Source organism: Suricata suricatta, chromosome 16 (genome assembly GCF_006229205.1).
Source record: "Suricata suricatta isolate VVHF042 chromosome 16, meerkat_22Aug2017_6uvM2_HiC, whole genome shotgun sequence".
Lineage (NCBI taxonomy): Eukaryota > Metazoa > Chordata > Mammalia > Carnivora > Herpestidae > Suricata > Suricata suricatta.
In genome coordinates this window covers 33,059,253-33,069,974 of record NC_043715.1, presented here as the reverse complement: position 1 = coordinate 33,069,974, position 10,722 = coordinate 33,059,253, and positions in this window count along the sequence as shown.

Below are 10,722 nucleotides of genomic sequence, written 5' to 3'. Positions count from 1 at the left end.
CAATTTCATAATCACTGAGGCAGGTCAGGATAGGAGTTTAACCTGGTTAGGCTACAAGGAAGACAGAATGAAGTCCAGAGAAAGAGAAGGCTCCAAGGCTGGCTTTAGACAGTCTGAGTATTTTACCACGTACCATGCATCTTTTCTATCCAGTAACTCATTTGATTCTCTAACGGCCCTGTGAACTGTGAGGAAACCATACTCTACTTTACAAAAAAGAAAACTAAGTCCCAAGAGGCGATATTACTCAACGCAGCAGAGCATAGACCCCAACCCAAATTTTCTGACTCTGGGAAGGGTACTCTGCAGGGCTGTGCCAGCCCATGTGGCACCTTTGTGCCGATTAACAAGACACGCATCATCCAGGCACTCACAGCTGTCGAAGAGGCAGGCACTGCCCACCCCTCATCCCAGTGCCCCTGTGCAGAACCAACCTATGCCCTGTGCCTGCGGCTCTGGAGCTTGTTCCCTGTATCCGCCTCCTCCTCCTTTCTCCCCTCACGTACATTCTGTGTTTCCTTCCTGTCTCTGAGCCTCAATGAGCCCATACACACATTGAAGCTGGGTTAAACAAGGATCACCAACAATCTCCTCCATTGTGAAATTCCGTTTTATATGCCTCAGCTGAGGTGCAAAGAAGCAGCCACCCATGAGATAGAATGTGAGCATCTCATAACACCATAAAAGTTGCTTTTGTTATGATTATAATTTTGTCTTCACCCAAGTCTCTTGGATTAGGCCATTGAAGGAAATCATAGTATGGAACTGACTGACTACTGCATACTTAATGTATATCATTTTTAAAAATGTTTTATTTATTTTTGAGAGAGAGAGAGAGAGAGAGAGCATGAGCAGAAGAGGGTCAGAGAGAGAGGGAGACACAGAATCTGAAGCAGGCTCCAGGCTCTGAGCTAGTTGTCAGCACAGAACCCAATGCAGGGCTCAAACCCACAAATGGTGAGATCATGACCTGAGCCAAAGCCGGACACTTAATCAACTGAGCCACCCAGGCACCCCCAATGTATATCATTCTATTTCTTCTGAGATATGCATTTATTATTTCCATTTCAATGATGAAAGTGCCCAGATCAGAGAAGTTACATATCTTACCTAAGGTCACACAAGAGGCAACCCCAGCTCTGCCTGATCATCCACCGTATCTCACATTCACCACCCCTTGATCCCACTTTTTATCAGGTTTTACCCAGGACACTCTAGAAATTCAAGGTCATTGAGTTTGGTGGGAAGAGTGAAAAACACACCTCAAGCAAAGAAGGGTAAAAGGGAAGCTGCTACCATATGCAGCAGGCAAAGTGGGGTGGAGGTGTGGAGGCTCTAGCAACATGACCTCAGCACTGATTCAGAGAGTCCCTCCCCCACAACCCTCAACACGTGCTGTGTGAACTGCAAGCAAGTCTCTTCACCTCTCTGGGCCCCCAGTTCTCACTTGCTAGCAGGAGATACCAAGCTCTTTTTCTTCTTGGCAGACAGTGCTGTCACAGGGTGCAAAGAGATGATCTGTAACCAGATGCTAAGGAGCTGAAACACCCTCAGCCTTACTGTACCAGGTCAAGATTCTCTGTGGCTACTGACAGCCTCTCCACTGTCACCATGGCTTTAAGACCACTTTTTAAATTGTTGGCCCTCATTATGAAGCCACAGAATTCAACCAAGAAATGTAGTCATGCTGAAAGGGAAAAAAAAATACCATCTCCTTCCAGAAAGCCCTCACAAGGGTAAAACTACATTTGCCCTTGTGCCTTGTTTAGAGGTGAAGCCACATACTCAATTATGCTGGCCTTCCCCTCTCTCTTTGCAGGTACTGGGTAAGGTTAGGCCGGGGTTATTGATGCAACGTTCTTATTTTAAATGCAAAACAAAAGAGACATCATTTGTCTTGAATGCAAAATAAAGCCCCAGTGCATTTTTCCGGCTGCTGATGCACAATTGGTCGAGCATTTGTTTCTATGGCAAACACAAAACAAGCAAAAACCTAGCAGGTTTGAGGTAGTTGCTTCTTTGTGAACACAATCAAGCAAACTCTAAGGAGGCAGTTTTTAATTTGTGTTTGCATTGAATCCTTACATTTATATAAATAGTGCTGGAAATGATTGCCTTGTGTTCTTATGATACTGTGTCTGATTTCTGGAAATGGAACTTCCCCAGATCCAAAAAATTAGCAGTAACTTAACATCAAACACAAAGTATTGAAAGTGTTATTCTTCAACATTTTTGCAGTTGCTGGGATAGGAGTGATCTTTGAAGCAGCCTGTCCACAGACATTTCACATTTGCATAGGATCAAATCACAAATATCTGCTAGAAAGCTTATGGCTCAAATAAGCTCAAATAAGCTGTAGTCGCCTTCTAACATCTGCAGCTAATTTCCTCTCCACAGTAAGGTTGTCTTTCTTTTATCTGGATAAAAAGAGAAAAGGAGACATTATTGAATCATTAGAATAATTTGTCCCCAATAAGTAAAATCTTCTTTAGATGATTAGATTAATTCTATAGGAAAAATAGAGATAATATTTTGGGTAAGCTCTGATGTCTTATTTCTTACTCAAAGAAATGATCACTCCCTTCCCCACCCACCCTCTTTATTGCACACAAAGACAGATAGCAATAATTTGCTTCCTATTAATTTCTCTGTGTTCAGGAGCTGGTGCTTTGGTTCCCCAGGCTTCTTATCAATGGATGCCTGGGAACAATTCCCCAATAATTCTGGTAAGAGAGAGGCAGGGCATGGGCTTCAGAAGACTTCCACACATTCCCCTCCCAGCCCTGAAGGCCAGACACCAGCTGGGAGGGTGAAATGTGCCACTTTTATTTAATGGTGCAAATGTCTGCTAAGAAAGGGACTGGACCAACACTGACTCTGAACTGTAGGACAAATATGAGTGGTGACTCTCATTATGCTAAATTTCTATGGATCAGGCCCAATACAAACTCAAGAAATTATTGGGGAAATGAGGGTCCAGTTAAGAGGTGGCAGGAGAGTAAAAAGGCCAAAACTTCCAATGACCTGGGTTTCATTGTTGTCTCCACCTCCAGACAACTATGGGATCCCAGGAAAATGGATGTGCATCTAAATTTTCTTTCCTGAAAAATGTGAATAACATCCCAGTGCTTCCATGAGAGGCAAAGTAATATAGAGATAAGCATTAACCACATCATGCTAGGAACCCACTAAGTGCTCAGTAAATAAAGTACAGCTGGATTTGAGACAAGGGGGATGAAATGAGCCATGGAAACTCTTAAAGGGTACAGATTTTAAGTGATAGAGAGTAGCTGGGTTTCACCAGGCAAAAAGGATCCCTTCTAGTGTGTGGGTAGCTAGACCAAAGGCATAAATGAGCTCCTGGGAATAGCCCACATGGAACACACTAAAGAAAATGGCCCAATGGCCCATCCTAAAGCCCCTTACCACTACAAACCCAAAGCCATCATACTGGGTGACTCAGGGAACACAGCTGGTTCTTACCACTTGTCTGTTTGACATAATGACAAAAGCAAAATTGCGACAAACAAACTTTCCAGAGTGCTCCAATTTGGTGAACACAAACGGATATGAATTAGCATGAGACTTACCCAATAATAGGTGCTCAGTAAGCTCGTATTTGTAAATGACACTGCTCTCTCCATTACTATGGATAATAATGAATAGAATACCTTACAAATTAAGTATAACATCCATTCACTATAATTGCTCAAGATATTAGTATTTTTTCTCTCTCTACCCACTTGAGAAAAAGATGCAGATGATACAAAATGAGCCCAGAGCTAACATTTAGTCTTTTTAGAACAAATAAACTTACATAGACTGCTCAGTGCTCAGTTAACATTCATTCAATTATCACATATTTTTTCCCACCTTGATTTTCAATAAATGGGAGCTAACTAACATTCAGGATAAGGACTGAGGTCTTTCTGGATCCTTAGTGTGAAAAGAAAGATTCCACTAGGCCACTAGACTGTTGTTAAGGCAGGAAAGTGGACTCATATTTTCATAGAATGTTAGAGTGGGAAGTGACCTTAGAGGTCATTAAATCTAACCTTCTCTTTCACAGATGGGAAAACTGAGACCTAGAGGGATGGGAAGACTTATTCAGAAAGTTAGAAAGCAGGCAAAACAGAGCTAGGAGTCAAACAGAATGCCCAACACTGTTCACCTCATGTGTGCAAGAAAGCCCATTAGTAATAAAATTAAAGCCAATTTAATAACCAAAACCTGATAGATTAGATTGACATAAAAATTATAAATCTTGATAGATAGATAGATAGATAGATAGATCAACTGATCAGAATCTCCATTCTTCATGTCCTTGGATAATCTAAAGTTGATCTTCTTATCACCCCACTTCTGTTCAATGGGCAGTTTTCTTTTTCACCTGTGGCCTCATAAAACCATCCCAAATCTTCTCTCCCTTCTGAACTGTCTGTTTCTAATAGTGACTCACAGCTTACAAAACATTTTTATTATCTTTTTGAGAATCAAACTCATTCATCCTAGACCATAAATGGCTTTCATTATTTGATAATGCATCCTGGGTAAATCCCAGAACGCTGTGAGATTATAAACCCTCTTTAAGCAAGAAGTCTGCCTCCCTTCCTCTTACATCCTCTGTGGCAGAGACTCCAAAACAGTTTTATAGACTGGTTACATCAGAATTACTTGCAGAGCCTTCCAAAAATACCTATATCTGGGCCCCACTTAGGAAAGCCCTGATTCAGTAAATCTGAGGCGAACATTTCTACCAAGTTCCCCATGTGCTTCTGAGAATTAACCAGGTTTTGTAGTACCCCACACTGGGCTAATATCCAACAGAATCTCGATAAATACCTGATAAATGACCTTTGAAGGACAGATTCAAGTATTTTATAAAACCAACTTTCCAGATATATGAGAGTTTTTTGGAGCAACTGTTCAGTTCTAAAGACTGCAGGGCATTCTCTTGTCATTTTCTTATTCAAAATTGTAATGGAATTAATCTCCTTTTTGGGATAATTTGTTACACTGTGCAGGTGGATGACTATAAGATATTTAATCATTAATAATCCAGCACAACTTAGCTCCAAAGTGATGCAAAGGTATTAAAGATTACCTTTGGATCATTTGACAAATAATGTCAAAGAAAGAGGGAGGAAGAAGATGAAAGCCCAAGGAAGGGGGGCAGTGCCTTGCCAAGACCAAAATAAATTGCACCTACTCTGTTATGACAACTGCTTTGCCTGAGAGAATTGAAAGGAAGATCATAAATAAAGATGTTCATGGCCAGAGGCCCAATATCTGCCTGGAAGCCAATGGCCAATGTTTAGGCACGTCTTCCCTGGTCCATGCCAAAGCTTCAAACACATTATAGGGAACTGAAACCATCAAGGTGACCCAAGCTAAGATTGATATATCCAGATGTTGGGTGTGGTCATTGATGTTAATAACTTGTATTAGCAATGAATAGATGGTTTGAAAGGCAGAGAGCAGTTCACATAAAGATAATATGATTCTTATCACTGAGTGAACCTGGAATGATAAGAAGATGCCAAGAAGAAAACCCAAATCCAAGTTCTAAGCTTTAAATGTGGTCAGATAAGGGTCTTTGGTCTATGTCTATGGAAGAGCTAGCCTGTGTTGCCCAAAAGAGATACTAGGAGGTCCAACATAGACACAAGTTAGTATTCTACCATGCATATGGATAAGGGCTGTTTCAACTTGACTGATGACGAAGATGACTTCTGAGATACATATTTTTTTAAACCTGCTGGCCTTTTCTTGTCTCTAAAACAATATCACAAGAAGAGATGAGCCAACTGGCGAACATCCATCAGCAAGTGGTCCCAATGAGAACTGCCTGTGCTCTGCCCCTGAACAGTGTGACACTCTGCTCCTCAAACTGCCTGTTCAGCAAACCTTCCAACGTCTGCATGTCAGCACCTCAATACAGCAAAGTCATCCTCAGAGCAGAGAGAAGCTCAAGGAATTTGGATGAAAATGGACTTGGGAACCTCAGACAGTGGACCCAAAATGAATATTATTTTGTATGTATGCCCTTTCATGCACAACCAGAAATAAAGTAGTAAGAAACTAAGGGCAATTCTCGCCATATTTATCCAGTTGGATCTGTGTTAGAAAACTCAGAAAAGAATCCTCAAATTTTCTGACGGCCCTGAAACCATAAAGAGTAGGCATGTTTTTTTGACATCTCTACAATGTCTAAAACTGACATTTTAGGCAATTCTCTCAGTTGCTTAAAGGGGAGACTGAGACCAAGGAAGTTGGGTGGCTAGGTGAATAACTAGAGACAAAGTTCATTTGAGAATCTCTGTTTTGTAAAATGCTGCATGCTTTTTCACATATATTATAAAAGAAAAAAGTCGGATGGATGGATGGATGGATGGATGGATGGATGGATGGATGCAAGGTAAGAAAGAAGGTAGGATGATGGATGGATGGACAGATGCATGGGTGGACAGATGGATGGATTTAAGGCAATTAAATTCAAAGGTTAGAGATCTCTAAGTCCAGTTTTAAAGTTCTCTTTAATATATATCCTCACTCCTTTACAGAGCTCATGCATTCTCATAACTTTCTAAATGTTGACAACCCACAAATTTGCATCTCCAGACTGGACCTCTATCCTGAGCTTTAGGCTTATCCATCAAAGTGTCTCTGCAACATCTCCCCTCATATGTATACAAGATACTCCAAGCTGAATATGTCCCACTGGACTCCTAATCTCTGGTTCCGCATGCCTGGTGCTCCCACATCCCCATCCATCCCGTCAGCACGTTTTGTTGGTTGTACTCCAACAAAACAACCAGATCTTACACTTCTTGCCACTCACACTGGTGCAAATCCTGGTCCATTCTACCATGATCCTTTCACTCTCCCTGATTCTAGCTTGTTCCCCTTTGAGAAATCTTCAACAAAGAATCAGAGAGATCTTGTCAATATACAAGGTAGATCACGTCACTCTTCTGCTCCCCATCTCACCCATCATGAAAGCTAAATTTCTTCGAATGAACCACAAAGCCCCACATGATCTAGCCACTCAGATCTCTGAACTCTACCACTGCTCCCTCCCTCCACTCCAGACACACTTTCCTCCTCTCTCCCCAGACCTTGAAGCCTGTTTCAATCACACAGCCCTGTCCTTTCCCCTCTCTGCCTGAATCCTCTTCCTTCAGATTTCTACCTGGCTCACCTCATCTCCTGCATATCTTTATTCAAATGTCACCTTATCAGTGAGGCTTTTTCAAGCCATAATATTTATAATTACACCCGCCACATTCAGAACTTCTTATCCCTTTCTTTATTTTCCTTCAATGCACTATGACTTCACAGGAAGTCCAAGAAGTAAAAGTTAAAATAGTTCTAAAAATATCCACTGTGACACCCTTGTTCTTCTGCTTTCTTTTCATGGGAACTACAGAAAGTTATGAGGCTTGACTCTTTCTACATTTCCCTGGAAATCGGGCACTAAATCCAGAGCAACGGGCTGAAATTAAAGATATTGATTTGCTTAAATGAAGCACATTTTCCAACACCTGGTTTAAAGGAGAAAAATCTCTCTCAATGCTGTCAAGACACTCTACATTTTGCATCCTTGAAACAAATGCCAGGAGAATATCGTTCTTTTCCCTTGTTCCCTCTGTAATTTTTATTGTAGTTTAACTTACCCTTTGTTATCTAAGAGCAGCAGAAAAAGAAAATTCAAATAAAAATACCACCATGACTTGAAATGAGGCAAAGGAGTCTCTCTCTCTCATTATCCCTCCCTCCCAACTCCCTCCCCCCAACAAACACACACATGCACACACAGACCCCTCACATAACCTCCTTTACAAGTTTATCTGCTTTTTCTGACTCCAAGACATCAGCAGTGTGGTTTGAGAGGGTGTGGGCAAATGTGGAGATCCTGCCTGGAGAAGGAGAATTTAATATTTGCTGTCTCCCAGATCCACCCATTCAAGGGTCCCTTTTGGTTATTTACTGTTGAAAGGACTCTGCAATCACCCTGTCTTAATTGCTTTAAACAAACTAGCTGATCAGTCACTTGTGTCTCGTCCTTATCATCCAGGCTCCTTTTTCTTTCCTGTTTTCCACACTCACCTCTTTTCAATTCATTAAAAAGCATAATGATTCATGAATACCTGTCTCTCAAAATGTTCATCTTACATGTAACACGACCTGCCAGACCTTTTTATCTCCTGCTACCTGAACATTTAACCGTGTATCTCCTCAAGTGCTAACTGCTTTCTGGGAAGATAATTATTTTAATAATCTCTCATTTGTTGAGAAGTCAGGATGCCCTACAGTAGAAGCTTCCTAACTTATCTTCTTGTTTCTAAACTTGCTTCTTTAGCTCAACTGAAATGCCTTTTAAAAATTAAATCAGAGGTTGTCTCTCTACTGCTAGGAGCCCTGGAGTGGATTCCAACTGAGATTAGAGCTAAATCCGAATTCCATAGCCTGTTCCTTTAAGTCCTACATGACCTGTTCCCTGCTTCTTTCTCAAACTCATATTCCACCTCTTTTCCTCTCATTTACTGCTCCCCAACCACATTGGCCTTCTTTCTGTTCTTCTGCTCACCAAGCTTATTCCTGTCTCTGATCTTTAAACATTTTGTCACCTTTGCCTAAAAGGTTATTCCCCAAGATGCCTGCATGATTGACTCCAGCAAGTGGTTGAGGTCCCATATCGTCTCTTCAGAGGCCTTCTCTCACTGCTTACACTCCCCTCCACTCTTAGAGGTTCGCTCTGCTGTAGTACTTTTCTTCACAGAATTGGTCACAAGCAAGAATTGTCTTCTTTGTTGATTTGCTTACTTATTCATTATCCAACTTCTCAATGAGAATCTACATTCCACTAGAGGAAGGACTTTACTTGCCTTGTTTCTTGTTTCATTCCTAGGGCTACAACAGTTCCTGGCAATGAGTGAGAAGCTCAATAAGTATTTCTGGAATAAAGGAATAAATACATGATCTCACTTAATCTTTGCAAAATACCAACAATAGGATGGAGGCTTACCAAAGTTAAATTATGTTACCAGGTCTTGTGTCAGAAGTAGCAACTGAACCTGGGTTTCTACCTAATGGTCCACCTAATGGTCATTAGGTGAGGACTCTGAGGATTCATCCCCCTCTTTCTTCAGATGTCTAAAGAGATGCCCAAGTCCTGGCCCATCTCATCCGGATCTAGAACCATAGAATTAATTGTTTGGATAGATTAAGAGAACACTAATATCAATCCTCACTCATTACCTAGGCCCTTTCTCCAGCAAAGTACTGTTATAAAAATCACAAGCTTTCAAAGCAGACAGACCTATGTTTGAGTCCCAGTTGAGACGCCTGTGATAGAGTCCTTCACCCCAGACCTCAGTTCTCTTATTCTTATTCTCCAAGTGGGAACATGCCTTCTAGGGTTGCTTTTGGGATTAAAGGAAATAATATACAGACAGTGCTTAGTACTGGCTAGGGACATGTAATGTTCAATCAAAAACTTACTGATTTTTAATGTTGTTAGGACTGAAAAAATGTGGTATAAGAGCTAAGAGAATTGATTCTAGTGTCTTGCAGATCTGGGTTCAAATTTTACAACTCTATGGCTTTGGGCAAACTTTGGGACTTCTTTGTGCTTTGATTTCTTTATTCGTATATAGGAGATAATAATAGCACCTGACTTACAGGTTTTTATGAGGAATAAAAGAGAGCATAACCTAAATCCCTGTCCACATAGTAAGTGAACAAAACCCAGTAGCTACTGCTGTTATCATCATCACCATCCTATCAAGTAAAGTAAAATAGTGGGACTTTGTGGGGGGTAAGGAAGGAATGTCTCTGCCTCTTCTAAGCCTTGTATCTGTGATCCTAGAATTTCTAAAGACCAGCCAATCTCCCTACCGCCTTTCAGGGCTGAGACAATATCCACTAGAATCCTCCATTATGAGCCCTCTCATTCATAGGCCAAAGGCAGCCACCTGCTCCTAAAATCTCAATCTCTCCTTGGAACCACACCACACAAATCCAGATGCAGACACACTCACACACACACATACATACGCACGCGCGTGCATGAACACACGCACATATACATTGCACTCAGAATCCTGCTGTGCTTTCAGAGGAAAGAAAAAGGTGGTTACTGTTGATCTTTATCAAATTGCAGCCATCCACATCACAGCTCCCACACACTCCTCCAGGCCCCTGCCTGCAGAAAACACACTCCAGTTCATTTTTTCTTCCTCGCTACCCGTTGGACAGACTTTGAGGACCCTTTTAAGACATTTTGGGGTATTGTTTCCCAGCATATGTGGGCAGCATGACTACATCCACCCCCTCAGGACTACTTAACAACATCAGCAAAGCAATTAAGCCTGGTTTTCAGGAAAATGCCAGCGGCTCTGCAGTGTCTGGATGGGAGTCTCAGCCCAATTATTTCCAGCTAGTTGTGAACTGCGGAAAAGTGGACTTTACTTCATTAGAACTTCAGCTCCCACTGATTAAAAGTCGGCTATGCTGGAGACAGTAAGAAAAAATGAAACAATTAAACTTGTCATCAATAAAATTGCTGTGTATTCCTCAATGCAGAGTTTTACTTCTCTCCAGAGGAGTGATTAAAATGAACTGATTGAACTATAATTTGATTGACTGGAGAGCCTCCATCCATTGCGCTGAACCTGAACTTCCACTTATTGCTCTTCTTAGCTTGGGACATAAAACCCT